This window comes from Dermacentor silvarum, chromosome 9, assembly GCF_013339745.2.
Source record: "Dermacentor silvarum isolate Dsil-2018 chromosome 9, BIME_Dsil_1.4, whole genome shotgun sequence".
Taxonomy (NCBI): Eukaryota; Metazoa; Arthropoda; class Arachnida; order Ixodida; family Ixodidae; genus Dermacentor; species Dermacentor silvarum.
In genome coordinates this window covers 85,748,674-85,759,842 of record NC_051162.1, presented here as the reverse complement: position 1 = coordinate 85,759,842, position 11,169 = coordinate 85,748,674, and positions in this window count along the sequence as shown.

The following is an 11,169-nucleotide window of genomic DNA, read 5'->3' as shown; positions in this document are numbered from 1 at the left end:
ATTTATGCCTTAATAATAAATTATTTCATTCTCTTCGGTATTTTATTTATTTTTAATGCCGCTCGGTGATCTTTTTCGGTCTCGGGCCGGGTTCAGGCCGGTTTCGAGCCGGGCCGGGCTCAGGCCTAAAGTAAAAGGGTGGCGGGCCGGGCCGGGCGGGTAACGTAGATTATTTCCGGGCCCGGGCCGGGCTCGGGTTTCGCCCTAAAACATTTGGTCAGGCTCGGGCGGGCAGCCTAACGTTAAAACGAACCCGGGCCGGGCTGAAAAAATCGGCCCGTGCAGTGCTCTATAGCGCAAACTACAATAAACGTGAACATGATTATAACGTTCGATGGGCTGGCACTTCGGATAGAAGTACGTGCTGAACAAATTATGGTTATCCTGCCTAAATCTCTTGATACTGTACTACATGAAAAATTAAACTCGATGCCTTCTTCTACCCAACGCAACACATATTTAGACAAGAAAAAGGTTGTGCTGAATTCCTAGTGCCAGTGGGTCTTCTTTTTTGCACATGTTAACAATACATTTGTCGTAGTATGTTGTATTACAATTCCTCATGGCACACTTTTCTTTCGGTGTACCACATTTGTAACTTGGTATTTCATTCCATTGTGTTATTGATGTGCACACGAGCTGCTGCGGCATGCAAATGATTACTGTGTCACAATGACTGCGCTGTGCAATGTGATGTTTACTACGCCTTTTCTCCTCTTGTTGATTGTGTTTATCATACCTGTGGTATGCAAGATACTTCACGTCACCTTTACTATTCCGCAATGTACAGGGTCATCCACTCTTAGTACGAACACGGCGCCGCGTGGCCGCGCTCCGCGGAGCGCCAGCGCACATGGCGCGGTCGCGCATCGAAGCTAAGCGGCGCAAGCGCACAGGGGCTTGGAGGCGGGGCTTCGTGTCGTCTGCTAAAGCGCGCGAGCGAGCCGTGTTTGTGCCGCCTGTTGTCTGCTAAAGCAAAGCGCGCTCGCGCACTTTAGCAGACGACACGAAGCACCGCCTCCATGCGCCTGTGCGCCTGCGCCGCTTAGCTTCGATGCGCGGCCACGCCATGTGTGCTGGCGCTCCGCGGAGCCCGGCCACGCGGCGCCGTGTTCGTACTAAGAGTGGACGACCCTGTACATCACAATATGTAGTTCTGAACAGACAGTTTCATGTCGTTTAGGTACTGCCGAAATTGTTGCTTCTTGGATTGCTCAGGCTTGTCAAGCAGTCGTGGTGACTGCTTTTTAGAGCGCAGCTCTTAGGCGCCCGTTCCTACGGCGAGCATCGGCGGCGGCGGCGTAACCGAGCGAACAAGCACAGCGAAAGATGAAAGCGAATGCGGAGCGCAACGGGGGAAGAAATACCCGAAGAGGAAGGCGGGGAGGATGGTGCAGCGTAACCATGAGGTGGAAAGCGGAGGAAGGTATGGCGAAAGTGTGAGAAGGAAAGCGTAGTTCGGCGACGATGGCTACGAGATGGCGCCAGAGTAGCACGCGTCCTCTGGTCGGTCTGTCGGTGGCGGCTGCTGTGATTCGCGCCCGCGCTTCACCCACGCGCTGTCTCTCGCGATCTCCAGATTAGCGAGGCAGTCGCGACACACTTCGGTCCGTTTGCAATGTGCCGCAGGAGGCAGATTGTCTACGCCAGCCAATATATCGCGAAATGAAAACACGCATAGAGCTTCGCTTAAATTTCGCATTAGGAAGTATCGTAATCATCGATTAATTTTTGCCAACCTTAGCTTATTTTCTAAAAAACACGCAAATGAGCGCATTGATTGGTTGATTGGAGTGAGCTGAAAATGCAAGCTCTCAAGTGTGTGCTAGTCAAGTGGCTGGCACAACTTGACGAAACATTTGTGTGTTATTTTGTGTGTTTGTTGTGTGCCCAAGCTGAAGTTAGCCCGTTTTGTACCTTTCTGTGCCCTTGATGTATATGATGGCACGCGTTTGGTTAGGCGACACTGAATGAGGCTGGGGAGAATTGGTGGTCATTGCGCGCTGTCACCTTGCTATTCCCTCGTCAGTCGCGATTTTTTCTTTTCCAATTACGTAATTTTATTGTTTTATTTCGATAGCAATTACATGGACACTTCAAGCGGATTTCTGCCATCGGCGTCGCCGTCGCCGTGAGGTTCCGTATAAAGTCCAAGGGCGATAGTCTTCGCCGCACGCCGTATGTGCGAGTGAAAGTGCGCGTGGGACGCGCTCTATCACGGAGAGCGAACTCACGGCGGAGAGCAAACGCGACTTCCGTGGCGCGAAAGGCCGTGGGGGTATGGGAGGGAGCGAGGGGGGGGGGGTGACGCTGTGCTGCGGCACCAAATGCGTATCTTGCAACCGGGTGCAAGGGTAACTGGAGACTCAGTCTCGCACACGAAAGGAGGAAAGCGGAAAGGCAGCACGGGAGGGAGGGGGGCAGCTTCTACTCTGCCAACAACTGCGCTTGTACTGTGCCCGTATCTTGAACGCTATCTCCACACGGCTCTGACCTTTGCATGCGCTGTGCATTCACCGCTCAGTTTCCGTTGAAGCAATAGACCGCACGAACCTCTTCGCTCGCTGCGGCGGCTGCGCTTGCTGCCAGCGTTTTGTGAAACTTGTTGGCTCGCTTCGTTAATCTGGTGTCCTCCCAAGGGCCCAGTAACACTTTCTCACTCAATGCACTGTCGATAATTAGCGCTGATGAAGAGGTCCAGCTAATGCCTTTCATAGCCATATTGAGGACTACAAGTAATGTGCTTCACTGTCTCAGGCGCATTTCGCATATCGCATTTTGGCGAGTCCATGCGCTAGATGCAAAGTAAATATTGTCGTGTAAAGAGAGAGAGAAAATGATTTAATGAAAGGCAGGGAGGTTAACCAGGACTGAGCCCGGTTGGCTACCCTACACTGGGGGAAGGAAAAAGGGGAGAGAGAGATTAAGAGAAGAATAGAAAGTCCACTGTTGATATCGCCGACATAGCAACAGATCTCTGTTCTATCACTGATTATCAATCAGTCCGGGTCATAGACGGTCACTCAGTCCTGTAGTTTTTAAAATCGCAGCAGCGCTTTTGTGGCCTTTTGCAGCTGTGATATTCGAGGCCATGGTCCCAAGATCTTGCTCAAAGTGAACGGTCTTCTATCTAGCCTATTGAGAACGTTGCAGAGGTCATGTCTTTCGTTTTGAAGAGATGGACAGTAGCATAGTAGGTGTTCTATAGTCTCATCGACACCGCAGGCATTACACTCGGCGCTATCAGCCATTACAATCAAACACGTGTAAGCATTGGTGAATGCAACACCCAAGCGTAAGCGGCACAGCATTGTTTCCTCATTTCGAGGAAGTCCAGGCAACAGCCGCAGCTGCATAGATGGGTCGAGAGAATGCAACCAATGTTGGGCGAATTCCGTTGTATGCCACTTCTCCAATGTCATAGTTTGCGCCAGCTTGCTTAGGTGTTGGGCTGCGTCAGTCCTCGATAAAGGTACAGAAACAATATTTGCTCCTTCGTGTGCTTTCCTAGCAGCTTCGTCGGCGATGTCGTTGCCGGTGATACCGCAATGACTCGGCAGCCACTGAAACACGACGTCGTGTCCTTTTGCGATCGTATGGTGGTGCATTTCTCGTATCTCCGAGACGAGTTGTTCGCAGGACCCGCGAAGGAGAGCTGACAAAAGACATTGTAGGGCCGCCTTTGAATCACATAATATTACCCACCGATTAGCCGGTTGGTTGTTAATATAATCAATGGCACCTCGGAGGGCAACAAGCTCCGAAGCGGTCGATGATGTCACGTGAGAAGTCTTGTATGTGATGCTCATTGATCGTGATGGTATAACCACTGCGCCGGTGGAGCTGGTCTGAGTGGAAGAGCCATCCGTATATATGTGGATTCGGTCAGAGTAGAAAGAGTGCAAGCAATCGAGAGCTGCTTGCTTCAAGGCCAAAGTGGGCAGGTCCGTCTTCTTTCTTATTCCTGGAACGTAAAGGCGCACTTCAGGTTGTTTTAAACACCACAACGCTGACGGTGAACGTGTCGAGGGTGTGAACCCCGATGGTAGGGAGGCACTATGAATGCTGACCACGTTGGAGAATGACGCCCGTGGTCGTCGTTCTGGCAGGGAGGCAAGAGAGCTTGATTGCATCCGTGAAACGTGGCGAATATGGGCCCTAAGCGTGTCGATGGTCATGTAAGTTGTGATCGGATGGTCTTGAGCCGTGATAACTGTTCCTGCTGTTGAGGCGCTCCGCGGAAGGCCGAGGCAAACACGTAATGCCTGTGCTTGCACGCTCTGAAGGGCTCGAAGATTTGATTTGCATGTTTTAGCAAGCACGGGAGAGCTATAGCGTAGGAAGCCGATAAAAAGTGCTCGGTACAACTGTAGCATAGAGCTCACTGATGATCCCCACGCTTTACCGGCGATGAATATGAAAACGTGAACCATAGATGTGAGCTTCTTCTTCAAGTGGGCAACCTGAGGGCTCCAGGAGAGGTCTCGGTCAACAAAGACACCCAAAAACCGATGATTTCTCTTGTAGGAGATACGCTGGCCATTGATGCACACTGGATAACCAGACATCGCTTTTCGCGTAAAAGCGACTAACGCACATTTTTCTGTCGAGATGGTTAGGCCTTGTGTGCAAAGATAGTCAGTTGCCTGTGTTGCTGCCTTCTGCAACCTTGCACGAACCTGCGGGCGAGTCACCGCTGATGCCCAGATGCAGATGTCGTCGGCGTAGATGGAGACACTCACTGTTTCCGGTAGGGAATCGGCCAGCCCAAGAAGTGTGAGGTTAAAGAGAATAGGGCTTAGAACACCGCCTTGAGGAACGCCACGGCATGTGTAGTGGTCAGTAGTCGGACCATCTTCTGTGCGTACAAACAAGGACCTTTGTGTCAAGTAGCTTTGGATCCATCGAAATACTCGCCCTCCTATTTCCAATGTCAAAAGTGCGTCTAGGATGGCTTGATGGGAAACGTTGTCGTAGGCGCCTTTCACGTCAAGAAAGAGTGCTACTGATAATCGTTTCCAAGACTTTTGCTGCTCAACAGATGACACTAGATCGATGACATTGTCAATCGATGAACGGCCTCGTCGAAATCCCGCCATAGAGTCAGGGTAAATGTTGTGGTGTTCCAGATACCATTCGAGACGCATGAGGATCATGCGCTCCATGAGTTTTCCGATGCAGCTGGCGAGTGCTATAGGCCGATATGATGACAGTTCTAGCGGTGGCTTTCCTGCTTTTAGCATCGGTACCAAGCGGCTGCGTTTCCATTCCTGTGGAACGACGCCATCATGCCATGACCTATTAAAAAGGTTGAGCAGTTCTCGTCGCGCTTCTCGACGTAGGTGGCGCATAGCATTATATGTGATTCCGTCGGGCCCTGGCGAAGACGAACACCTACATAGCGCCATAGCAGCCTCTAACTCTTCCATAGAAAAAGGAGCGTCCATACTTGTGTCTCGTGGACCAGGAATGTCGCCTAAAACCATGTCAGGGAGTAGAACTGTTCCACCGGCGACTTTCGCACAAAACTCTTCTGCGACGTCTGTCTCACGGCGGTTTTGATGGAGAGCAAGGGCGTTAAATGGGTGTCGTTGCTGGGGACATGAGCGAAGACCCCTTAGGGTACGCCACACACGGGACAGTGGCTTTCGGGGGTCCAGTGACTCACAAAAGCATTTCCATCTTTGATCTTCTAGCTTATCCATCCGGCGCTGTATCTTCTTTTGCATTCGCCGAGCTACTCTAAGGTCAAAAATTGACTTCGAGCGCCTGTACCTCCTTTCAGCTCGACGACGTAGTGCACGAAGTCTTTCCAATTCAATGTCATACTCTGTACGCTTTGATGAATGTGTGAAGCTACGCGTACAATCGTGCATTGCGTCTGCAATGATATCTTCTAGCCTGCGTGCGGTTGGTTTCTTGCATGCGTCTTCCACAAGATCTTCAAAGACTGACCAGTCAATTTGGCGAGATATATTGGGTAATGTAGCTTCTAGTCCATCGATTCTCACATAGGTCGGAATATGATCACTTCCATGGGTTTCTATATCAGTGAACCACTGCACTCTCGAAGTTAGGCAACGTGATACCAGTGTTAAATCTAGGCAGCTGATGTACGTTGTTCCTCGCAGATATGTCGGGCTTCCGTCATTTAGAAGACGCAGGTTGTGGCCTGATGCAAAGGATATGAGTGACCTGCCTCTTGAATTTATCCTGGAGCTTCCCCATATCTGGTGGTGAGCGTTGAAGTCTCCTGTTATTATCCAAGGACCGTGAGTCGCAGCCATAAGATCTTTTAGTCTTTTGCTATCGAATTGACTTGTTGGGGAAAGGTAGACGCCAATAAGTGTAAAAGACAGCCTCTTCTTTTTCACAGTAACACAGACATATTGGTTATCGTCGTGTGGAGGTACGGGCTGGGCGAAATACGTAAGGTCCTTGCGAATGTAAAGCAGAACCTTACTACTTCGGGCACAAGTGGTTGAAACGAAAGGTTCATATCCTGATAGTCTCAAGGTAGTTGATAAATTCGGTTCACAGATGACCAGTACAGGAAAGCGGTTTTCAAACACGAACTGCCGGAAATCCGAAATACGTGACCTCAGGCCTCTCGCATTCCACTGGAATATGGAGGCGCTTCTGACATCATCCCGGAACGATCGCTGCTGTTGTCGACGAGCCATGGTTCCGCTATATAAGTTTTCAAGCACTGGACTTCTGAAGGCTTGCGAGAACCGGATTGATGGCATCCAGCACTTGCAATGCACTCCTAGCTGTTGGTGTCTGCAGCTTGTCCAGAAGAACACGTAGAGGACTCACCAGAGAGCTGAGCATAACAACAATTTGTTGATCCTGGTCTGTCAATTTATCCGGAACAGATGAGGTGTCCCTTGCTGTAGATGTGTGTTCCCGCTCCGTAGGTGCATGTAGCCTCGGGAGTTCAGGCCAAGCGTCAGCTGACGTGTTGTTCGAAGCTCCTTTGTCCTTAGAGCTGACTGCGTTTGGCCTGGGCGGGAGAGGGGGTGGTGATGTACGTGGCTCGCGCGGTACAGAGGCTTTGGAGGTTCTTGAGCGGCGTCGGCGACGTGATCTTCGTCGCTTAATAGATGCTGCCGCTTCTCGGTGAGACGAGTGGTCTCTAACCATTTTCTTTAAAATTGCCATTTCCTTTCGAATGAAGGGGCACTCCTTTGAGGATGCATCATGAGGGCCGCTGCAGTTTGTGCACTTCAGCACACTGGCCTCGCACGTGTCAGTGGTGTGCGGCCCCGTGCATCGAGAACACACGGAAGTGTTTTTGCACACACTACTCACATGGCCTAACTTCATGCACTTCCAGCACTGTAGTGGTTTTGGTACAAAAGGCCGAACTGCGTGTCGGAAGTGGCCCACTTTTACGTGTGTTGGTAGGGATTCGCCCTTAAATATGATCTTTACACACCGTGAAGTGCCGAGACGAAAAACGTTTGCGATGGCGGTGTTTTCTGTAGCCGGCTTGATTAAGATCGACAAATCGGTGTCGGCAATGGTTTCGTCGACATCATAAATTACGCCAGTACTGCTTTCCTTTCCCAGCGGAATATGAGGGTGGACTTTAATCCCGTCAAGTTCAGTGACCTTGCGCAAAGAATCTAACGCAGCCGCATGTTCTACGTCGATCGCTACGACGTTCTTACGGGTATTTACTCTGATGTCCTTGATTTCATTCGGGACCAGTGCCTCTAGATGTGTAGACACGGCTTGCCGGTTGAGGCATCTCAGGTTATCCGTGGCGAGAACTGGCGTGAAAAGGATGGTGAGTACCTCGGTAATCCGTGATGACCTCATGGTGGACGCACTCGAATTCGATGATGTGCTGACCAACCTTCTCTTTGCTTTACGGCTCCGCACCAGCTCGAAGGTGTCGTCACCAGATTCTTCACTGCTGACATAGTACTGCATGGTGTCGTCGCTGTCAGTGTCGCTCTCGGTGCCGTTGCGCTTCCTGGAGGCAGCCGCCGCGGGCACTACTGAGTCCGGCGGACGCGCGTGAGAGTCCATCTCCACCGCAACTAAGCAGGAAACAGCAGTTCACCGGCAAAGTCCAAGAAAATTCACAAAAGAAGTAGAGCTCGAAGACTCGGCGTTCTGCCTGAAAGGCACTTCGTCTTCCTCCCCATTCGTGTAAAGGCAACACTTTCTTAACAAGACGTCGTTTTATGCATTTAAGCACAAAAGTAACTATAACGCCAATTCATTTCTCCGCAAAGTTCGGGGATTAATATGTCGAAACTGGTGTCATCCTGAGAATTAGTTCCAGTTAATCCGCCTTGCGACCTGCACGGCTACAATTTGTAAATTACAATGTGGGCCATAAGGTAATTAGTTAAAAACTTAATTAGTGAATATTGTGTCATTAGCCGATTATGAATTTCAATTTTTCGTGCGACAATGACCGCCGCTTCGAGTAGAACAGTTCATGAACTAGAATTCTGCTATCTGCCACAGGCAACCTTTGAAATTTTTGAAAAGTGTTCGCTGAAACATCCGGTATAGAGTCATACAGATATCGACACACATACGCTGTTTTATCTTTTTTTCCGGGGACCATTTTTCACAACCTAACTACTACTACGAAATTACCGGCTTCTGCAAGACGCACCTACATGTATCCCAACTTTCTCGAATGGTGTCTGCCAATTCGATAGCGAAAGACTTACCTAATCACATTGCGCGCGCAACGGGAATAGTGGCACAATTTTTCGAACGTACGCGAGCGCCAGTGATTACGCTGTGATGTACGGTGAGTCATGCGTAAATAGCCGGCTCACTCGAGACGAATGTCAGTTTACAACGACCGACGACTGCGGTCACCGCTATCGCTGGGCTTTGAGTGCTTCTTGTTTTTGTTTTCGATGCGAAAGCGTTAGATGGGTCATCGAGGGAAAAAGCCGGCGTCCCGCGTCTGTAGCAGGACCTGAATTCTTATTGGCTGCGACTCCCCGACCCGAGCGCGCCTCGACGGAGTTCTCATTGGCTGCGACGCCACGGCACGAGCGCATCTCGATGGATGAGAGCGGGCGAAAGGCAACACCTGCTGCAGAGGCCATAGCGCACCAGGTGTTGCGTGAGAGGGGAAGGACATTACCGCGGTGCCAAATCACCCTCGCTCTCACACGCCTGTGTTATCCGAGCGTTCCTTGTCCACGCAAGCTCTCGTCTAACTGTGCCTCGGTAAGGCCAAATCAAAACGCTCCAAGCGTCTCAACGCACTCGCTCGCCCGCCAGGAGTTCCTAACTCGAAGGACCCGCTCAGCGGCGTTCAATTGGACATTAGTGCTTTCGCATTGACAACTCATAAGAATGGCTTAGGTGTTGTGGGATTTTTCAAGCGAAGCTTGTATTGGCTCGCAAGTTTCGGTGGCGTCGCAATCACACAAAAACTCACGTGTGGCGCATACCCGTATTGCATATGAGGGTCTGAGCCAGGGACAAAAAGAAAGAGCATGTGCGGGGAAAGCTGCGCCGGCGCCGGATCACGTGACGCGCGCGACCAATCAGGGTCGTTTGGTGGGGTGCGGAGAGGGAAAACGAAGAAAATAGGGTTGGCTCGCGCTCCCCCCGGGCTTCCCTCGCCTCTGATCTCTTTCGGCGAATGGAAGGAAAGGCAGCGCGTGGTGCGTTCCGCCGAAGAGGAGGCTGCGTTTGAGCAACGGTGCCGCGAACGCGCTCGGGAAAGGGCTTGTCGTTGACGTGCCGATTTTAACGTGAGGGCTTCCGAAGCTCAGGCGAAACGTCAGCGAAGAGCCGCGGAACCCGAGTTGCGGAAGCGCAATGTTGAGGCCAAATGTCAGCGAAGAGCCGCCGACACCCAGTTGCGGGAGCGCAATGTTCAGATCAAATGTCAGCGTCGTCTTGCCCTCCAGGAACCCGACAACGGTGGTGCACGCCTCGGCAACACTAGCGCCAACTTCCCCGGTGCGACGGCCAGGTTTCAACGCGAGTTTCTCCGACCGGAACTTCGCAGCCAGCTACAGTGCGTGTGACCGGTTGTGGTTCGAGCACAACGTGGTACTCGTCAGTGCAATTCGTTCCGAAGAACACCGAAGAAACACACTACCAAGATTCGCTTAATTACACCCGTTTCCTCAACAAGAGAGGGGCTAGTGATTTTTTATAATTAAATCGCAACGCCATAACAATTAGGCCACCATAGCTGGTGCTCGTTCTTGCTGCAACCACAAGTTCACCAATAATGACTTTAATCCTTAACAACCGCTTTCGGAAATTATATCCATTGTCGTCACTACAGCGTAAAATCATATAGAAATTGAGAAGAGGCCTTTCCAATAAGCTATACATTGAGTCCTAGACCACTAAAGAGGCATATGACGTGGCAGTGTGGTCCGAGGTTTACCGGAGCCCTGATGATAACGATATACACATACGAGATAACACTGAGGTACCTATGCAAACGGCGACAGCGAGCTGCACTATACGAAACTCGTACTGGTGAGTATGACATACACATGAGACAATACGTGCATAAAAGCTACACACCGTCAAGCACAGCAGACTTCCACAGGGAATCAAAACAAGTTCTTTACTCGACAACATTCTCTGTTCACAATAATGCGGAAAACACATCGCTGCGCCAAGTTTTTTGCGCCTTCTTGGTCTGGCTTTGCACAAAGCAATAAAACAGACTCGCGCTGCCACGGCAAGCAAAACGTTTCCAAGCCAAATCCGGCAGACCGTGCATCCTTGCAAACATCACCGCATGCAGTTTCATTCATTTCAATGAAGGTGTCCCTGGTACCATAAAACACGATCTTGCGTTACGTAGATAAAGTTTACTGGCTCTGTTCTTTAATAGCTCCCGTCTCGTTTCATTCTATCTGCATTTTGATGTATGAGAATCTAAAAATTTAACACTCCCGCTGTATTTTTTTAACAGCAGAGCTGTTTAAGCTTTTCGCTTCCATACGTAGCGTATGCAAAAACTTGCCTACCGATGACGTCACTGCGCACAGCTTCGCCTCGCTTCGCATGGCTCCTCCGCCGCCGTCCTAGCGATGACGTCACTGTGCACAGCTGCACCTTGCTTCACCTTGCGATAGCCAATCGATAGCCAAATAGCTAATCGACAATCGATCAATAATCAATAAATTTCGGAAAATGCTGGAGATG